This window comes from Mus musculus, chromosome 17 (genome assembly GCF_000001635.26).
Source record: "Mus musculus strain C57BL/6J chromosome 17, GRCm38.p6 C57BL/6J".
Lineage (NCBI taxonomy): Eukaryota > Metazoa > Chordata > Mammalia > Rodentia > Muridae > Mus > Mus musculus.
In genome coordinates, this window is record NC_000083.6 from 6,396,539 (window position 1) to 6,414,007 (window position 17,469).

General features: G+C 46.6%; 1 pseudogene across 1 annotated transcript in view; it reads right to left on the reverse strand.

Annotated features, from left to right (window-relative positions):
* The window catches only part of Gm29719 (predicted gene, 29719), a 70,130-nt pseudogene that overhangs the window by 39,726 nt on the left and 12,935 nt on the right, over positions 1-17,469 (reverse strand). Inside the window, exons 2-4 of the transcript NR_163600.1 lie at positions 14,884-15,418; positions 12,453-12,671; positions 1,096-1,160 (exon numbers count right to left, since the gene is read on the reverse strand). The product of NR_163600.1 is annotated as a predicted gene, 29719 (transcript). The remainder of the gene's footprint in view (positions 1-1,095; positions 1,161-12,452; positions 12,672-14,883; positions 15,419-17,469) is intronic.

Here is a 17,469-nt window from a genome sequence, read left to right on the forward strand (position 1 = left end):
CCAGCTTTCATGAGTTGATTCTTGGCTTCCACCATCAGGGTCACAAGGGTTGAACTCCGGTCATCGGGTTTAGCGGCGAGTACCTTTCCCATGAGCCATCTCACAGGGTAGGTTAAGACACTTCATCAAGGTTTATAGAGCACTTTATAGAGCGCTGAAGGGAAATAGGAAGGAAGCCACTGCATTCTTTTTCTAGTTAAATGTGCAGACTAGAGTCACTAACGGGAGTTTCTGCTTTTAACTCTTAACACTACTATGTTTAGTGCCAGAGAATTGATGAACGTGAGTATTCTAGCAGTATAAAGAAGAAAACCAAAGATCAACTGTTGAGCTTACTAAAGACTATTGATAAAGATTCAAAACTCTGCCAAAGAGAAGAAGAAACTGCTAGGCCAATTCCATAAGCGTCATTCGGACATCTTCATTGAGAATTCTGGAGACTGAGTTTCTAATGCCTATGTGTATGTGCACTTGTTTGTAAAGGCAAATTATGCAACCTAAAGAAAATTTAAGCTTGGATGCCTAAATATGAAGTTGTACTTAATAAAATTTTATACCCATATGTGTCAAAAATGTCATCCTGCCCCTGGTACTCAGGTCTCCTTCATGTGACCCCAGCACATTACCTCTAGTATAACCCCAGCCACTGACCTTTTAAATGGAAATTCTACTTGATCTGAGTTGCATATGAAGTCCTTACAGCCCTGGTTAACAGACTGAGGCAGTAAGCCTTGGGGACAACAGTTACATCAGGCAAATAAGCCCTTACCAAATAAGTAAGCTGAAGACACATGGTGGCATTGGCTGCTTGTCGTCGTCCCCCCCCCCCACTCCCCTGTGAACCCTGCTGTCTATCACTGCTTACGGGTGACTGCTTAAAGTTCTCTCATTTGATGTTATACATCGGAGGCCACCTCCGTTCATGATGCAGAAGTAAAAGCCAGCATGATTGTCTCAAAAGCTCTGTAATTTCTTGTCTTGACAATTCCAAGACCATGAACCTTTTTTTTTCCTTTCAACTAAAAAACGTAACACCAAATATTTTAAAACTAGGAAGGATCATTTTACACGGGTTACAGTTTTAACAGCATTTACCTGCAGTTGGAAATTTCCTGGCTCGTTCTTCAAAGAACCATTCTCCGGTTTTGATTTTCACGTTTCTGAAAAGCAAACAGAATCATCTGTTTCAGAGAGGTGCTCCACTCTCTGCCTCCAGGTGACTTAGCACTCACTATGCAGCCCAGCCTCAAACTCACCCCTGCTTCAGCTTCTCAAGTGTTGGGATAATACTTTTTAAACAATAGCACTATTTTAAGTGTGCTTTGCCTGCTTGCATGTCATGCATCATCTGCATACCTGGTATCTTCAGGCACTAGAGTGCCAGATCCCTTGAAACTGAAGTTAAAGATAATGGTCAGCTACCTGGCTTGCCCCTGGCCTCTCTCTATGTAGTCCATGGACATCCAACCTTTTGGCTTGAGGAAGAATTGTCTTGGGCCACACATACAGAAGTATCCAACCCAAGGTCAGCTTTGAGTGTGACCCAACACAAAATTCTAAACTTATTAAAGACATTTTGAGATTTTTTTGGGGGGGATGATTTTCTTTTATAATTTTCAGAATGCTCAAACACACTGTCCTAGTTTGCTTTCAGTTGCTGTGACAAACACCTACCAAAAGCAAGAAAGGATTTGTTTGGCTTAGAGGTTATAGTCTACCATCAAAGGAAGCCAGGGCAAGAAGTCAAAGCAGGAAGAAGTAGAGACCACAAGAAAGAATGTGCTAACTGGCTTGTTCCAGATGGCTTGCTCAGCCTACTTTCTTAGACAACGCAGGAGCACCTGCCTAGGGGATGGCACTGCCCACCGTGGGCTTGGCCTTTCCACTTCTATCATCAATCAAGAAAATGCCGGGCAGAGCAGCCCACAGGCAAAGCCAATGGATACAATTCTCCCGTTCATGTTCCTTCTTCCAAGGTGATTTAGTTTGTGTCAAGATGACAAAAACTAACCAGCATGGGGTCTTTGTAGATGACAGGTGTTGTGTCTAGATATCACATAAATGTACATACATCCACTTGCCACACAAGAGCCACAGGTTGAACAATCCTAGAAGGTCCTGCCCTGCCTGATGGAGGCTGGAATTAAAAACATCAAGCACCTGGCACTCCATCTGCTTCCAGAAGCACCAGCATCCATCTTTACAGCCTTCAACCCTGCTAATGCCCAATTAGCAAATGAGAGATAACTGTTGACCGTGCTTTGCAAATTCCAGCACACAGATACTTCCTGAGGGGGAGGCCGGAGGAGCCGAGCAGATAAGCTATTTTGACCTCACTGCTTTGATCAAGCAGCGAATTAAATAGGCACTTAGGGGGTCGCGTCTTTGCATCTGCAGGTGGGGAAGCAGTTATGTTTATGTTTTATGTGCTGAGAAAGGTCACACGAGGCAGCTCCAGAGACGCTGAGGATAACTTTTTCATCATTCCACAGGAGGTAGAAGATGGGTCTGTGTCTTCAGAATTCTTTGAGTGCCTAAAGCAGCATGCTCTGCAGGTCTGCTCTCTGGCCAAGGCCCTGATGGCAAAGAAGCCTCAAGAACACTCCCAAAGAGACCCTGGAGGCTTGGCAGGTGCTCAGGCAGCAAAAACTCCAACTGTGAAACAGAGTAACAGGTGTCCTGTGTGGGCAGACCCGTCCAGCCTCTAACTCCTGCTAAGAGCAAGTCTGTCCATTCCCCCAGCTGAAAACTTTCCTTCAAACAAACTTGGGTGCTGACTCAAATTAGCGTGGGTTTGTTTTGTCTGTCCACAAGCCCAGCTGAGCTGCTCTTGACCGTGGCACAGGAAAACAGACCGGATGTTAGCGATTAAATCCTAGGCGACTATGAGAAACTGGACACTCGTGACGAAGATGGAGCAATGATTTTATCAATTCCTCTTGCAAAACATTCCCCAGTGTCCCCCTCCCTAACCTCAGGGCCTCAGAGACACACTCACGGGACCAAGTGCAGTGAGAATAAATGAGTATTCCTGTCTCCAGGGAGTGCCCTGAGCAAAGAGGGATAAGGTAGGCTCCAAAGCTGTGCTTTGGTGCCTTCAAAGGGGTTTGTGCTACCAAAAGAACAGTGCTAAGGGCACCAGACAAGCACTTGTGTGCTTAATTTATATGTAAGTGTGTTTTATCCCCATGTAAGTATCTGCAGTATGCACACCATGAGGTTTGAGTAGACAGCAAAGAGCAGCTGGCAAACCGCCACAGACAATATCTGCAGGGCGTGGAAGACCTGGGAGCCGCCATGCTAAGCCAGCCTCACCATGGCAACTAGAAAGGACTAGCAGGGAGCAGCTGCTGTGGCTGCTGCCTCCAGGCAAAAGAGCCCCACCACAGCAGGTTATCCAGGCGGGAGTGAGGGGCAGGGGGCGGAGTGCAGGGGTTTTAGGACACTGACCAGGCCCAAACACAGGGATCACTGTAAGTAAAAGAAGATAGAAGACAGAACTAAAAGAATTGAATCAGCCAAGTTCACACTGAGTTGCTTCAGTTCAGTTGCTTTCCCTGAACACAAACGACAACAAAGACATAAAATGCAGAGGGGAGATAACACACATGAATGAAGTGTGAGGCCAAGCTGCCCACTGAAACTAACTTTCTCTGTCTCTGTCTCTGTCTCTGTCTCTGTCTCTGTCTCTCTCTGGCCTGGATTTGGAGCCTAGTGGTAGAACATTTGCCTAGCCTGAGCAGGGTTCTAAGTTCAGCTCTCAGTACAAGGAAGGGGGTGGGGTAGGGGAGAAGGAGGGGAGAGAGAGAGAAGGGGGAGGGAAGGGGAGGGAGAGGGGAGAGAAAGGAAAGAGGAGGGCAGGAATGGCACAAATGAGAAATTGAAATAATCAAATTGAAAAGAAGTAAAGGGTGGGTGGCTGGCGAGATGGCTCAGCGGTTAAGAGCACCGGACTGATCTTCCGAAGGTCCTGAGTTCAAATCCCAACAACCACATGGTGGTTCACAACCATCCGTAATGAGATCTGATGCCCTCTTCTGGTGTGTCTGAGGACTGCTACAGTGTACTTACACGTAATAAATAAATCTTTTAAAAAAAAAGAAGAAGTAAAGGGTGCTGATATAGAAATGGGCAAACTCAAGAAGCTGAAACACCAAAAGTTCAGAGGGTGCCTCCTTGGTCCATAAAGATCAGCTGGAAAGACCACCTTCCCCGGACAAGCTTAACTGTAAGGACCGGAAACTGTGCATTTTCAGGGCATAAAGAATAGTGGTAAACCAGGGCCCATTGCCTCTGTAATATTACATTCCAAAAGACAAGAAGATATTTGTTACATTTCTTGATTAAAAGGGCAAGACCCAGGATTAAACACCCAGCGAGGTCACTGAAGTCCACTGACTTGGAAAATGCAGCCTTCAGCAGTGACTGTGTGGCGAGTGGGCAGTTATGGGAACCGGACAGACCCGACTGCTCTCTTATGAGAGGGGCACTTTGTTGGTTTCCAAAGACCATTAAGTATGCATTTGAATCAAAAAGAAATTCCAGAACCTAACCCACCATTGGCCAAACAGCACAATGTAGGAGGGATTTCAGAGCATATCTGCCCAACATCAGCTTTACGATCCAGCAGAAAGACCAGGGCAGCATAAAAGAGACTCATTCATGACAATACTGAAATGGCTGCATGAGTGACCAGGGCAGAGGCTGAGGCATCTGGAGCCAGTACTTCATTTATGACGACTGCTGGTTTGGGAATACACCCTGGTCTGTCTTGTGAACACGAATATGTTATTATGGAAATCCATATGAAAACATTGTCTACAGAAATACCCACCCCACCTGCCCAGACTCTCAACTCCACCCCTCTGTGACCTTGAGTGCTTACTAGGTAGCACTTGGCCTGATTATCATGCAAGTGCTAGCCTGGGCAAACAGTCTCTTTGCATGGTGACCGGCTTCAGCTGAATGAAGTAGATGACAACCGGGAGAGCAAACCAAAGATGTAATTAAATAAAAAGCTCATGAATTCTCTAAAGGGTTTCAAGCACACTGACCACAAACTGAGCCTGGCCTTGAATAGAAATGGTCACTGCGATCATGTTCTCCCTGTGCATGCTGGTGTGAGCCTACTAATCCTAACCACTCAAGAGGTGGAGGCAGGAGACTTGTGAGTTTGAGGCCACCCTGGACCTGAACTACCTAGCAAGGCCCTGTCTCAAAAATGCATTCTCTTTATTAAGCACCAAAAAGGTATTCTAGGGTTGGGCTCAGTGGGTACATTGGTGCCGAGTTTGGATCTCTAGAAGCCACATAAAGTTAGACGTGATACCTTGAGCCTATAATCCCAGCACTCCCGAGGAAGGGTCAAATTCTCAGGAGCTCAGAGGCTGGCTACCCTGGCATACGCGGTAGTGAACGTTAAAGAGGTCCTGTTTCAGACAAGGTGGAAGAATGGAAGACAGGGCTCTAAAGACCCCTCAGCGGTGCATACTGCTCTCCAGTTTCCGGTACCCATATAGGGCAGCTCGCAACTATCTGTGACTCCAGCTCTGGATCTGATGCCCCTGGCCTCTGAGGGCACCAGCATTTGCATGCACACACTCCACCCCAGACACACACAACAAAACATAAATCTTTACAAGACAAAGGGAGAAGGCGAAGACCAATACCTAAGGGTGTCTCCACTGATCTCCATGTGTGAACACATTTACACACGTGTACACATACATCAACACGCACACTCCCACACACAAAGATATTCTATCATTTTGGATTTTTGTTTGCTTCGTTTGTTTTGGCGGTGTTGTTGTTTGAGACATGATTTCTCTGTGTAGTCTTGACTGTCCTGGAACTTACTCTGTAGACCGGGCTGGCCTCGACCTCATAGAGATCTGCTTACCTCTGCCTCTGAGAGCTGAGAATGAAGGTATGCGGCTCCACTGTCCAACAATTTCTACCTTTTTACTGTCTGCTTTGTCTTCAAGACTTTAAAGAATATTAAAAATCTTTACTTTCTTTTTATACATGAATAAAATATCATGACCCTGTAAATAGTGTCCCTGCTCTCAATCCAAGCATACACATGAAGTGAACTGTGTCACACCGTGAGAACTGGACATATAACACTGCCAGTTAGGAACTCTTCCTGGCTATGTCTGACTATGTGAAGTACTTTATAGACGATCCCTGACTTGTCTATACCTCATGGGAAACACGAGGGTCTGGAGACAGAGCTCATGGAAAGTCCCGGGGTCCAGCCCCAGCCCGCTGCCCCCAAGCAATGAGGCTCTGGAAAGGAGGTCTCTGCCCACAGTGCTACCAGTGGGCTTTGGGAAAGCCTATGGCGTTTAAAACAAACAGTGGGCAGTGAAGACACTGACCTCTATCCTCAGCACCAATTAAAAGCCTGCTTGGACGTGCCCGGCTGTCACTTTGCTGTCTTTTCAGATGGCTGGTCCTTCCTCACAGAGTAACTGCATGCACAGACAAAGAGAGAATATGACATCTCTCACATTCACAATGGGTCACATGCCTTTGCGGGCTGAAAGTATAAACAATGGAATTATGGAAATACTGAGGGTTGGTCTGAAATCTATAGGGTTCCCCCCATCCCCTAAACTTTAGGAAGTTTAACTTTAATACAAAACATAATTGTTGCAGGACCTTTGTTAAAATGTCACTTGATTTTCAATAAAACTTCCCCATGCCATGCAGAAAACACAACATGCCATCCCGTAAGAGCACACTTATGTCTGATCCAAATCCCAACTCAGCAGGATCTAGTGATACGGGCCTGGAGTCCCAGCTATGGCAGAGGCTGATGCAGGAGAATCACAAGCTTGAGTCTAGACTGCCAGGACAAAGGACAAAGCCAGGGAGGCTTTTAACTAGACCGTGGCTCAAAATGTAAATATAATCACGTAAACTCATGGGTAAATATAAGCACGTAAACTCAGCCTGGTGATGGGCACTTGCCTGGCACATGCAAGGCTCCACTCCCCAAGTCCTAATCTAAAAAGTGATTTAATCTAGGGCTCAGAGGGCAGTATACTGGCCACGAAACAAACCAAACCAAACTAACCAAACAAAAACCCTTAAGTACCGGAATTCAGCTCCCTACCACCCATATACATGTTGGGTGGGCGTGGCCACTCCATCTATAATTCCAGCATACAGAAGGTGGAGACAGGGGATCCCTGGAGGAAGCCGGCTAGAAGAGCGCAGCTGATGAGCTCTAGTGTCAAGTGAGAGACCCCCCAACTCAACATATAAGGTGGAGGAAGACACCTGACATCAATCTCTGCCCGCCACGCACACATACACGTACACGTACACACACGTGCTACAAAAGAAAAGGCTTTCTGAACCAAACCGAGTCCCTTCTAACACATCCCAGAATCGTATGGCAATGGTTTCTGCTTATAGCAATAATTCAGGACTGGGCGGATGCCAGGTCAGCTTTCTACTGGACTCTCTCAATCCCCTCTCCTCTGCCATCATGATGGTGCGTCCAGGACACTGCAGCCATCCAGAACAGAGCTCCAGAACATCAGTACCGACTGCTGCAGTCTGGAACTCTCCATCTCAAACTCTGTGTGCTGTGCTCTATGTGAACTTGACACAGGCTGAAGTCATCTGAGGCAGGGAGCCTCGATTGAGAAAATGCCTCCATAACATTGGGCTGTAGGCAAGACCATAAGACATTTTTTAACTACTGACTGATGTGGTGGGGTCTAGCACATTGTAGGTGGGGCCGTCCCTGAGGTGGGGGTGGGGAGTGGTGGGGGGGGGGTCCTTGGTTCTATAACAGTGGTTCTCAACCTGTGGGTCAGGACCCCTTAAGGGGTTGCCTAAGGCCATCAGAAAATACAGATATTTACATTATGACTAGCAAAATTACAGTTATGAAGTAGTAACCAAAATAATTTTATGGTTGGGGGTCAGTACAACACGAAGGACTGTAAAGGGTCAAAGCATTAGGAAGGTTGCATTAGGAAGGGTCCCCAACCCCTCAGCTTCTGGAGAAAGCAGAATTACAAGGCCACACTTGCAGAGCATTCCTCTTGCTCTATCAGCACAGTCTTCCACCTCAGACCACCAGATGACAGCCATAGTATTGTTGTGGCTTCTGTGGGTTAGAGTTCACTTTAACAGCAGTCCCCAGGACCCAGGACAGAAGCAGAAGCTTTCCATTGCCTCTCAAGACTAGGCTTCTCCAGGGCTGCCTAATCCCAGCAGGCAGACCAGGATCAATAAAGAGGAGCCGAGGCTCCAGGCTCTACACTGCTTCACAGCCTCAGGCACCCTGCCCTCTGCTTCTGCATCCCCTCCAAAATGTGGGCAGCAGTAAGTAACCGCCCTTAAGGTAGGTTGGAGCTCTAAGCAAGGCTTAAAAGGACTTTCCCACCACTGTGGTCTGGGAGCAACTGGCAGCTCTGAGTCTGGCTCCCCATCTCTCCCAGTTCTGAGCTCTTGGTCTCAGCAGATCTCCAAGAGAAAACTTGCCCTGAAGGAAGAAGTCGGCTGCCAAATATCTGGGGCCTCCAGCAGCTTACAGTCAGCACACTTCACCGGCCATTTGCTCTGTAGAAATTTAAATTGTATACCATTCTTTAAAAAGAGAGTAGTTAGAGACCTGGGACAGGGGAGACTCCCAGGAGTCTATGGGGGTGACCCTAGCTGAGAATCCTAGTAGCTAGGGATACTAGGGATACGGAGACTGAAGTGGCCTCCCCCTGTAGCCAGGCAGGACTTCCAGTAGAGGGAGGGGACATCAACCCACCCACAAAACCTTCAACCCAAAATTTGTCCTGCCTACAAGATGCACAGGGATAAAGATGGAGCAGAGATTGAGGGAACAGCCAACCAGTGTCTAGCCCAACTTGAGACCCATCCCATGGGAGAGAGCCAATCCCTGACACTATTAGTGACACTCTGCCCTGACACTATTAGTGACACTCTGCTATGCTTGCAGACAGGAGCCTAGCATAACTGTCCTCTGAGAGGCTTCACCCAGCAGCTGATAGAAACAGATGCAGAGACCCATAGCCACACATTAGGTGGAGTTCTGGGAGACTTGTGGAAGAGTAGGGGATAGGATTGAGTGAGGCAGAGGGGCCAAGGACACCATGAGAAGATCTACAGAGTCAACTAACTTGGGCCCGTGGAAGCTCACAGAGACTGAATCACCAACCAAAGAACATGCAGGGGTGGGCCTAGGCCCCCTGCACACTTGTAGCAGATATACAGTTGGGTCTTTATATGGGTCCTCTAGCAATTGGAGCATGGGCTATTGAAAGGAAATAAAACTGTAATCCATGTAATGTATGTTAAATAGCCCAAAGAGTTGTTTCTGAGCTTTGAAACCTGGGGCTGAAAACATAGCAGAACAGACCAGGACATGCCCGGGCAAGCCCATCGCCTCCCTAGCTCCCACCCCTCTGACCTAAGTTAAATGTTACAGGCTGCTGATGTTTAAATGGACCAATGATGTGAAACCGCGCCAATTCCTCCCCCAGCCCCACTCCTTTTCTATAAAAACCCCTAGCTTCCAAGCCTCGTGGTCGAATCCACTGTCTCCTGTTGTGTGAGATACGTTTCGACCCGGAGCTCCGCCATTAAAAAACCTCTTGTTGTTACATCAAGGTGTTGTGTTCTATTCGTGATTCTTGGGTGCACGCCGAATCGGGAGCTGAGTGGGGGTTTCCCCACTGAGTTCTTTCACTATCAGACCATTGGCTCCCTTTCCCCCATCTGGAGTGCCTGGCTAGGCCTCAGTGTGAGAGGATGTGCCTAGTCCTGCTGGGACTTCACTTCCCAAGGGAGGGGGCAGAAGGGGAGGGGCTTGTAAGGTTAAGACTGAGAGGAGAGGGGGGAGGGGGGCTGAGATTGTGATGTAAAGTGAACAAATAAATTAATAATGATAAAAAAAAAGAGTCTAGCTGGGCGTGGTTGTGCACGCCTTTAATCCCAGCACTTGGGAGGCAGAGGCAGGCGAATCTCTGATTTCGAGGCCAGCCTGGTCTACAAAGTGAGTTCCAGGATAGCCAGGGCTATACAGAGAAACCCTGTCTTGAAAAAACAAAAAACAAAACAAAACAAACAAAAAAAGTCTCACTCCTGCATAGCCTGGAACTTACTGAAACCCACCATGCCTGCCCCTTCTTTGTATACTTTTAATTGGCACCCCCAAGTCTCCCTCTTTCTTGATTTAAAAAGTCTAGTTCCCTCATTCAGTTCTTTTTTTTTTCTTTTTTTTTTTTCTGAGGGAAAAAGCAAGGGGAAGAAACGTGGTTGGAATCAAGACCCTTTCCTAGGTCCCATGTGATACAGGGAGATGGCGGACAGCTAAGCTATGCAGGGTGGTGGCCCCAAGAGGACAGAGTTGGAGACAGGCGTGAGGGGTGCAAAGAGGAGAGAGAAAGCCCCACTTGCTGCAAATTAGCTTCTAACATGGCTTCCTTCATGAACCCACCTGGAGTGACGCAATGATTGCAGGTTATTTTGAAAAACATCCTTATTGCAAAATAAGGAAGCTGGGGGTTATAGACTTGACTATAGCTCTGTGTGTTTAGCGGGTCAGGTTACAGTGCTGGGCAGGATGCCCTAGGGCAGAGATTTCAACACAGAGCTCCCTCCTAGGAGAGCACCCCAGCCCAGCCCTTCTTTCTTGATCTTTAGTTTGCAGTTAACTATTAGAAGGGCTTGTTTAGAGCCTGTATTAGGGTTGACTGTAGTCATCCAAGCCAGGTGGCTGACTGAGCAGGGAAGGGAGTCCTTGGAACTTTCTGAAGATGCACTCCCCTCTCTAGGCCCACACCCACACCATGTGGTCAGGGTAGCTATGGTCCTGCTGAGGGGTTTTTCTCTTGAACTAAGAAAACCTGAAGGATGCCTTACTCCAGCCATCCCAGGAAAGGGGGCAGGCGATCCAGGACAGGGCCATAGGTGCCGTGACAGAAGGGACAGGGCAGAGCGCCTTGCACCTTTGCTGGATGCCTGACATGCATTAAGCCTTGCAAAGGGACAGAAAACCAAGCATCAATGTTAGGGTATCCAGGCAGACAGCCCTCCTGGTCCAGGAAGGAAAGCCAGGCTTATGGTGCTCTGTGAGTGTATGCATCTTCCACGATCTGGTCTAGAGACCTCTGACAGGAGCAGTAATGCTTTACAAGCTGCTCTCAGACCAGAGTGCCTGCTCACTCTCTCTTCCAGTTTCATGTTCTCAAGACACCTACAATCTGCTCTTACATGGAATGGTGGGACGGCAGGTCCAATGTGCTCTTAGTTTTCGAAATGGCTTGTTGAAAGACACCATGTCTATGTTTAAAAACCTCAGTAGCAACCAGGTGCTACAACACACGCTTTTAGTCCCAGTACTTGTAGGCAGAGACAGGTGGATCTCTGAGTTTCAGTCCAGCCTGGTCTATAAACTGAGTTCCAGGCCAGCCAGGGTTACATAGAGAAACCCATCTCAAAACAAAACAAAATCTCATAAGAGATGTCTCACTGTTTAAGTGCACTGGCTGCTCTTCCAGAGGCCCTGGGTTCAATTCCCAGAATCCACAGTGGCTCACAACCATCTATAATTTTAGTTCCAGGGAACACAATGCCCTCTTCTGGCCTTCATGGGCATCAGGAATACACACTATGCACAGACACACATACATGTAAAATATATAGCAGTAGACTCAGTAAATGATCAATAGGTACCATTGATTTCTGTATTTGAAACCACTTCCCTCATTCAAAACACAATCCCAGAAAGCAACTCAGGACCTTACTTGCATCCCTGCAGTTATTCCCTGATACTTTTCCTGATGGGGATGAGGGCTGAGAAAATCAAGACATTGGGTTGGGTGTACAGTGGCCCCGAAATCTCAGCTCTTGAAAGAGGCTGGAGGATCGGGAGCTCGGGACCAGCCTCGGCTACACATCTTGAGTTTGAGGCCAGCCTGGGTTTGATGAGACCCTCTTTTAAAATAAACAACAACAACAATAAAAACTAAGTCAATAGTCGAGAAATCCCAAAAAATGACAAGTTATGGAACAGTCTATCATCAGTCACCAAACATTCATAAATAAAGATGTCTTATGTTTTATGGCTGGGTATGATGGCACATGGCTTTAATCCCAACACGCAGGAGTCGGATCTCTGTAAATTTGAGGGCAGCCTGATCTATATATCAATTTGCAGATTGGCCAGGGATATACAGTGAGACCCTCTCTCCAATAAAGTTTACATGATAAAGCCATTTTTAAATTTAAATATCTCCTTTCCATCTGTAGCTTATGCAGCCTGGGAATCTATGAATCAGACTTGGTATGATGGCTTTCAGGAAACACTTACTGATGACTGAGGTGTGCTGGGCCATCCCTGAGTCCTGGGTCAGAGGAGAAACAGAGCACTATTACACATACGAACACACGCACACCCTACCCGCGATGCTTACCTGTCCTCAAAGCAAACCGTGCACTTCCATGCACGAGTCCTCCGCAGGAACACACGGCACTCGGAACACACGCGGTGGCTGCAGCCCTGACACACGGCCCCACGGTTCAGCAGAAGGCCCAGAGCCCGCTGGCAACGTGCACAGCACTTTTCCTTGTATTCCTGGCTAGAGCTCTTCGCCCCCTTCCACCGAAGATGCTGCAGGTGTGATTTCAGTTTCCTGTGACCCAACAAGTTGAATAATGATTGGTTGGTGTAATGATTTGTTGTCATTGCCAGCTTGGCATAACCTGAAATCATTTGGGAAGAGCCTCAACAAGGATCGTCTACCTTGGGTTGGACTGTGGACGTATCTGTGGGAGATTGTCATAAGTTAATTAATGTAGAAAGACCCAGCCACTGTGGGTGGCACCATCCCCTAGACAGGGCATGAATTGTATGAGAAGGAGAAATGGAGTGGGGCAAGCAAGTAAGCAAATATGCATTGGTTCCTGTCTGCTCTTGGCCATGGGTGTGATGTGTCTGGCTATTTGAAGTTTCTACCTGGACTTCCCTACAATATTGGGTGGTAACCTGGAATTATAAGATGAAATCAGCCTCTTTTTCCCTCAAAGTGCTTTTTTTCCCCCCAGGGTGATTTTTCATAGCAACAGAGATAAAACTCAGATTTATGAAGCTAAACTACAGGAGCCTCCACAGCGCCTTACCCTGGTCTCTCACCTCAGCCGTCGAAGCCTGGGCTCAAGCGAAACAGTGTAGATCCCAGAGGCAGCTCAGGCTCTGCCTGCCCTTTCAGAATAAAACCTTCCACACCAGTGGCCAAGACACTGTTACTATTCCAAACAGCTATTCTATTCTAAAATCCAATAAAGTTCCATTTTTCTCGGTCTGTTATTATCCCAGTAAATCAGAGTTTACAAGTACGTTTAAAGGGTTTTGAAGTAAAGGCGGGACCAGGCGTGGTGGCTCCTCCCTTTAATCGTGGTGCTTGGGACAAAGAAGCAGGTGGATCTCTATGAGTTCAAAGTCAGCCAGGTCTACATACACTGGGAGTTCTGGGAACTCTTAGTGGAAAGAGAGCTTGTCTTAAATAAATAAATAAATAATAAGCAAGCAAGGGAAAAAATTGTATTTTTGGCTAAGCAGACCATTTCCTTCCTTAAGAATGTTATTTTACGTGTGTGGTATTTTTTTTCCTCGTAGATGTTTAACATGCATGTATGTTAGTTCGTCATGGGCATGCTGTGCATGTGGAGGCCCGAGAGGGTATCGGGCCCCTGGGCCTGGAGTTACAGATGATTAACTACCATGTGGGTGCTGGGAATCAAACCCAGACCCTCTGGAAAAGCAGCCAGTGCTCTTAACTGCTGAGCCATCTCCCCTGTAACTCTGGAAAAGTTCTCCTATTAAAAACATTCGTTTGTACCCCCTGCTTGGTGCTGAGACTGAATGGTTTCTGATGTGCTAAGCATATCTATGCTCAATAACCTGCTTGCTTTCAAATATGCCTAAAAGCTGGGAGCTGACCTTAAACTCTTTTTTTTTAATTTAAAATATTTAGATTTCTTTCAATCTTGTGAATATGAGTGTTTTGCTTGTATGTATACATGTGCACCACATGAGTACCTGGTACCTACAGAGGCCAGAAAGGGCATTGGTTCCCCTGGACCTGGGAGTTACAGATGGTTGTGGCCCATCCTGAGGGTCCTGGGAATTGAACCCAAGATCCTCTGCAAGACCAAAACGTGGCCTTAACTGCTGAGTCATCTCTCTAGCCCTGACTGACCTGCGTCTACCCCCCAGGTAGTGAGATTTCTGGTGTGCCTCGAATAAGGAAAAACAAGCTCTATGTATTTACAGAGGGAACCTCCCAGCTAACAGGGAGGTTCTGACCATGTCCAGAGCTGCCAGTGAGCACAAACAGCTGCAACCCAGCCAGGCCAGAAAAGAAGGTCCTGTTGATACAGGGACAGGGAACAGGCTTAGCAGGTTCACCTTCCTTTCTCTAAGCCAGCCTTAAGGCAAAAGCGAACAAAGAGAAAAGACAGAAATGGATTCTCCCGGTTTTCTGTTTCTGACCCCCAACCCCCCCGATTTGTGCCTCCAGGTACCATAGAAATCAAGGTGGGGAACCTTAACTGGATGTTTTCCCTTGGGGGGCTGACAGAAGCTTGGCAGTGTTTCTTTAGTAGCTCCCACAAACATCACAAAGGCTCCTTTTTCCAAAGAATTGTGAGATTAATTTAGTTCTATTGCAAAGACAATCCCCATGCCTTACACCTTCAATGGGCTTCGCGTGGGTGAGAAGCTTAGCCCTGAGCTGGCAGTCACAAGAAAGCCAAGGAGCAGAGCCAAGCCTCTAAGCAGAAAACTCCAAGCCCTGTTGGACCGCCCCGGGTCGAAGCGCAGCCCCAGGTGGAAGCGCAGCTTACCGGACCCTTTCCTCCTCGGTGCTTTGAACAGTTTGATCACGATATAGGACACGGAGAATGATGTCCCGTTCCAACTCCTTGAAGGACTCCAGGTCCACTTCGTGGGCCATTTCCGATAGAAGGGGTCCACTGTCCTGTGGAGAAGCCGGAGTCCAGCCCCTCTCTGGTTTCACTGGTGACTGTGTTTGACGTGTGGCTCTTCCTTCCTTCCTAACTGGGTCATACTCCTTCAGAGAAGCAAACCCCACGAGGCTGCCCCACGGCTGGAGTCGCTTCCACCCGAAGAGTGTTTTCACTGGGCTCTGCCAGATGAGACAAGCGCGTATCTTTTTCTGAGGTTTTGCCAGAGATTGTTATAAATGATGCATGGCTGCTGAGCAGATAATTTCTGTGAAGCGCTAGTAATCTCCAGCCTGAGGAAGTTGACCAGCAGTCATGAGAGAGCCCTAAGACTTAGGGTAGCAAAATTTCCCCAGAAAAAATATGTCCAGGTCAGCAGAAGTGACAGAGTCCAGCCTGATTAATGCCTTAAAACCTGTTTAAAAAAAAAAAAAAAAAAAAAGACAAAGAACTAACAAAAGCCATCATCGGTTTGCCCGGCTGCACACCTGTGCAACGTCACTCCAGAGGTGAGACCACTCAGGACAGACACAGCTTGGCGTTTTCAGCTATGATTTTTACGTGCCGTTGAAGAAGACATCTTTCAATACCTTGTATAATTTCTAAACTTAGACATTCCTATCAAAAATTTGGATCTTCAGTTGTGAGAGGACAGAGACCCGAGTTTAATGTTAACATCTATTGTTTAATGTTAACCATTCCATCAGTGCAAATATTAGAGAGTTCACTAATTTAGTTACATAGACCCAGATGGTCTAGCCTGCTGCATACCAGGCTATATGTATGTATGTAAGTATGTATGTATGTATGAATGTATGTATGTATGAATGATATAGCCCACTGCCCCTGGTGTGAACAGAACCATACAGGATTAAATCAAGCATGAGAGAAGGGGGGTACCACTCAAGGTGTGCAGGGGTCGGTGCTAGCCCAGTAGTTGTCAACCTTCCTAACGCTGCCACCCTTTAATATAGTTCCTCATGTTATGGTGATCTCCAACCATAAAAATCATTCAATTGGGGCTGGTGAGATGGCTCAGTGGGTAGGAGCACCCGACTGCTCTTCCGAAGGTCAGGAGTTCAAATCCCAGCAACCACATGGTGGCTCACAACCATCCGTAACGAGATCTGACTCCCTCTTCTGGAGTGTCTGAGGACAGCTACAGTGTACTTACAATAAATAAATAAATAAATAAATCTTAAAAAAAAGAAAAAAAAAAACAGGGGAAAAGATTTAAAAAAAAAAAAAAAAAAAAAAAAAATCATTCAATTGCTACTTCATAACTAAAATGTTGCTACTGTTATGAATCACAATATAAATATCTGATACATAGAGTATCTGGTATGTTTTCAGATCCCAATGGGGTTGCTACCCACAGGTTGAGAACCCTGCGCTAGAGCAACAAAACACAGCAGGTTTCCTTGGTGGTCAGTTTCTTTTATTTGTCTTTTAAAAGAAGAAGAAGGGGGCTGGTGAGATGGCTCAGTGGGTAAGAGCACCCGACTGTTCTTCCAAAGGTCAGGAGTTCAAATCCCAGCAACCACATGGTGGCTCACAACCATCCGTAACAAGATCTGACTCCCTCTTCTGGAGTGTCTGAAGACAGCTACAGTGTACTTACATATAATCAATAAATAAAATCTTTAAAAAAAAAAAAAAAGAAATGCTAAAAAAAAAAAAAAAAAAAAAAAGAAGAAGAAGAAGAGGAAGAAGAAGAAGAAGAGGAAGAGGAAGAGGAAGAGGAAGAGGAAGAGGAAGAGGAAGAGGAAGAGGAAGAGGAAGAGGAAGAGGAAGAGGAAGAGGAAGAAAACAAGAACAAGAAGAAGAAGAACAAGAAGAAGAAGAAGAAGAACAAGAAGAAGAAGAACAAGAGGAAGAAGAACAAGAAGAGGAGGAGGAGGAGGAAGAGGAGAAAGGAAAAAGAAAAGAAGAAGAAAAGAAGAAGACAAACATGATAAAAACAACATTTAAAATACGGAGGCTATGGAGCTGGCTCTGCTGTGAATGTTTGTCTTTGGAGAAGGCTGGACCTTACTCCTCAGTACCCAAGTGAAAAAAGCCATGTGTGCCGGTGCACACTTAGAATCTGGATGGTGGAAACCCGCAGATCTCTAGGGCTTATTGATCAGCAGGCCAAATGGCTAGTTCTGGGCCAGCAAAGGACCCTGTCTTAAAAAAAAAAAAAAAAAAAATCAAGGTGGGTGATGTGCAAGGAGCAACAGCTGGGGCTGGCACCTGGCTTCCATATGCTCGAGTATACACATGTACCTGCACACATGTTCCTGCACACATGTGAACAAACATGCACCACACACACACACTCATACACACTCACACACACACACCAGAAAAAAGTATGGTGTGGTGGGGCAGCAGAGGTGCAGTGGTGAAGAGCATTCATTACTTTTCCAGAGGTCTCAGCACTCATGCTAGGCAGCTCACAACTGCCTGTAACTCCAGCTCTGG